Genomic DNA, 5,000 nt, shown 5'->3' on the forward strand with positions numbered 1-5,000 from the left:
TACCGTGATATAACATCGCATATCGGTATACGAATACCATGGGGAAGAAATTGATAAACAACAACCCTGGTATACATGTTGATGAGATACGGGTATATGTAATTCCATGTGATTATTACAAAGAATGCTATATCAGAGGAGAAGAGCCTCTCATTGAAAGAGAGAACAAGGTAACATATTGTAGTTTGCAGAACAGGGAATTATTATAGTGCTATATCTCGGCACAGTTAAGAGATAAGCCATATAATAGAGTTTATAAAGGCAGAAGTCATTACAGATGTCGTGACAGGGTAATGAGGAGATCGATAGCATGGGCTTTGCTCTCTTCAAATAGGGCCTATTACGGCAATAGGAATAAGAGATGTCAACATCAGTGAGGAAATATGTATGTGGAGCAAAATCTGTAATTATAAAAATATATGTGATATGACACGAGATGCTTCCTCCCCTGTTCCTCCTTCACAGGTGCATCCTCCACTGATTGTTCATGTGACCAACGACCTGAATTACCAGAACATCTAGCTGGATGGTGACTTACGCAACATGCCGCCCAAAAAATCTCAAAGAATTTTGGAAAGGATGAGGGCCCAAAAACCTGAAATTATTCTATAGTTATTTTTTAATCTGCCTTTAACAAAATGATAATTTTATAAGCATTTTAAAGACCAACAAAACAGATGATGAACGAAAGCTTTAAAGTTCATTGCATAAGCTATAAAAAAATACATCATTTTATACGTCTTACACACATGTACAACCACAACAAACACACACGCACGCAGATATATATATATATATATATATATATATATATATATATATATATATATATATATATATATATATATATGTATGTATGTATGTATGTATTTATGTAGGTATGAATGTGAGAATGAGTATGATTAAAACTAAGATAATGCTCATAGTAAATGTGGAGAGAAAACCAATAAGAGTTATGGATGAACCAATCAAGATTTTTAATGAGTACATGATTTTAACACAGACAGTAAGTGTTTCCCCAGGACATGAGAAGGGTATTAAAAGAAGGATTAGCATGGTGATGGGGAGCTTTAAGAAAAGAAAATGAGATTATGGAAATTAAAAGCCTCTTTCTTCAAAAACAAAAATAGATGAATCAGCCGGTGTTACCAGTATGAATTTATGCATCCTAAATTTGGAGATATGATATATCCTTAGAGCAAAAACTTGTTACAACTCAAAGCACTCTGGAGAGAATAATATTGGATAGAACACTATGAGACAAAAAAAGAGTAACATGGATATAAACGCAATTCAATGTAGAGCATATTGTAACGTGAGAAAATGAAATGGACATGGGCTGGACCTATAGAGAGAATGGCAGGTAATAAATTTACATTAAGAATAATAAAAATTGCAAAATAATTATGGAGGAATTAGAAAACGATGGATTGAAGAACTAATAAAGTCTTTGTGTGTTAACAGGCATACAAAATCATAAAGAGACGAAACTGTAAGGATACACGCACACATAAATACACACACATACATGCAAATATATATATATTTATATATATATATATATATATATATATATATATATATATATATATATATATACATGTATATATAAATTCATATATATATATATATATATATATATATATATATATATATATATATACATATATATATATGTGTGTGTATATATATATATATATATACTGTATACACATATGTATATATAAATTAAAAAACATATATATATATATACATATATATATACATATATATATATATATTTATATATATATATATATATATATATATATATATATATATATATATAATTATGTATATATATATATATATATATATATATATATATATATATATATATATATATATATATATATATATATGCATATGAATATATATATATATATATATATATATATTTATATATATATATATATATATATATATATATATATACATATCATATATATATATATATATATATATATATATATATATATATATATATATATCAATATATATATATATATATATATATATATATATATTGATATGAATATATATATATACATCATACATATAACAAAGGCACTTCCCCCAATTTTGGGGGGTAGCCGACAACAACAAGAAACAAAACAAAAAGGTGACCTCTACTCTCTACGTTCCACCAGCCTAACCAGGGACTCAGCCGAGTTCAGCTGGTACTGCTAGGGTGCCACAGCCCAACCTCCCACATTTCCACCACAGATGAAGCTTCATACTGCTGAGTCCCCTACTGCTGCTACCTCCGCGGTCATCTAAGGCACCGGAGGAAGCAGCAGGGCCTACCGGAACTGCGTCACAATCGCTCGCCATTCATTCCTATTTCTAGCACGCTCTCTTGCCTCTCTCACATCTATCCTCCTATCACCCAGAGCTTTCTTCACACCATCCATCCACCCAAACCTTGGCCTTCCTCTTGTACTTCTCCCATCAACTCTTGCATTCATCACCTTCTTTAGCAGACAGCCATTTTCCATTCTCTCAACATGGCCAAACCACCTCAACACATTCATATCCACTCTAGCCGCTAACTCATTTCTTACACCCGTTCTCACCCTCACCACTTCGTTCCTAACCCTATCTACTCGATATACACCAGCCATACTCCTCAGACACTTCATCTCAAACACATTCAATTTCTGTCTCTCCATCACTTTCATTCCCCACAACTCCGATCCATACATCACAGTTGGTACAATCACTTTCTCATATAGAACTCTCTTTACATTCATGCCCAATCCTCTATTTTTTACTACTCCCTTAACTGCCCCCAACACTTTGCAACCTTCATTCACTCTCTGACGTACATCTGCTTCCACTCCACCATTTGCTGCAACAACAGACCCCAAGTACTTAAACTGATCCACCTCCTCAAGTAACTCTCCATTCAACATGACATTCAACCTTGCACCACCTTCCCTTCTCGTACATCTCATAACCTTACTCTTACCCACATTAACTCTCAACTTCCTTTTCTCACACACCCTTCCAAATTCTGTCACTAGTCGGTCAAGCTTCTCTTCTGTGTCTGCTACCAGTACAGTATCATCCGCAAACAACAACTGATTTACCTCCCATTCATGATCATTCTCGCCTACCAGTTTTAATCCTCGTCCAAGCACTCTAGCATTCACCTCTCTCACCACTCCATCAACATACAAGTTAAACAACCACGGCGACATCACACATCCCTGTCTCAGCCCCACTCTCACCGGAAACCAATCGCTCACCTCATTTCCTATTCTAACACATGCTTTACTACCTGTGTAGAAACTTTTCACTGCTTGCAACAACCTTCCACCAACTCCATATAACCTCATCACATTCCACATTGCTTCCCTATCAACTCTATCATATGCTTTCTCCAGATCCATAAACGCAACATACACCTCCTTACCTTTTGCTAAATATTTCTCGCATATCTGCCTAACTGTAAAAATCTGATTCATACAACCCCTACCTCTTCTAAAACCAACCTGTACTTCCAAGATTGCATTTTCTGTTTTATCCTTAATCCTATTAATTAGTATTCTACCATACACTTTTCCAACTACACTCAACAAACTAATACCTCTTGAATTACAACACTCATGCACATCTCCCTTACCCTTATATAGTGGTACAATACATGCACAGACCCAATCTACTGGTACCATTGACAACACAAAACACACATTAAACAATCTCACCAACCATTCAAGTACAGTCACACCCCCTTCCTTCAACATCTCAGCTTTCACACCATCCATACCCGATGCTTTTCCTACTCTCGTTTCATCTAGTGCTCTCCTAACTTCCTCTGGTGTAATCTCTCTCTCATTCTCATCTCCCATCACTGGCACCTCAACACCTGGAACCGCAATTATATCTGCCTCCCTATCATCCTCAACATTCAGCAAACTTTCAAAATATTCCGCCCACCTTTTCCTTGCCTCCTCTCCTTTTAACAACCTTCCATTTCCATCTTTCACTGTCTCTTCAATTCTTGCGCCGGCCTTCCTTACTCTCTTCACTTCTTTCCAAATCTTCTTCTTATTCTCTTCATATGACTGACCCAGTCCCTGACCCCACCTCAGGTTAGCTGCCCTCTTTGCCTCACGTACCTTGCGCTTTACTTCCACCTTTTGCTCTCTATATTTTTCATACTTCTCTATACTATTACTCTGCAGCCATTCTTCAAAAGCCCTCTTTTTCTCCTCCACTTTTACCTTCACTCCTTCATTCCACCATTCACTGCCCTTCCTCATGCTGCCTCCAACAACCTTCTTGCCACATACATCACTTGCAATCCCAACAAAATTTTCTTTTGCTAACTTCCACTCCTCCTCTAAATTACCAGTTTCTCTTACTCTCACCTCGTCATATGCCATTTTCAACCTTTCCTGATATTTACTTTTTACCCCCGGTTTTATTAGCTCTTCAACCCTCACTAGCTCCCTTTTACATCCACCTACTCTATTCCCCCACTCTTTTGCTACAACTGATTTTCCTTCCACCAAAAAATGATCAGACATACCGTTAGCCATACCCCTAAACACGTGCACGTCTTTCAATCTTCCAAACATTCTTTTAGTTATCAACACATAATCCATTAATGCCCTTTCTACTACTCTTCCATTTGCCACTCTTACCCATGTATACTTATTTTTATCTTTCTTTTTAAAAAAGCTAGCACTTATTACCATCTCTTGTTCAACACACATATCTACCAGTCTCTCACCACTCTCATTTTCACCTGGTACGCCATATTTCCCAATGACACCTTCTACCTCTCCAGCACCCACTCTAGCATAACAACTACATAATTCCTTCTACCCAGTCCTTCTACACACCTAGTTAATTCATTCCAGAACTCATTCCGCTCTTCTTCACTTTTCTCACTACCTGGCCCATACGCACTGACAAACGCCCAACATTCCCTACCCAACCTAACCCTTACC

The sequence above is a fragment of the Palaemon carinicauda genome, chromosome 2 (assembly GCF_036898095.1).
Source record: "Palaemon carinicauda isolate YSFRI2023 chromosome 2, ASM3689809v2, whole genome shotgun sequence".
NCBI classification, from domain to species: Eukaryota; Metazoa; Arthropoda; class Malacostraca; order Decapoda; family Palaemonidae; genus Palaemon; species Palaemon carinicauda.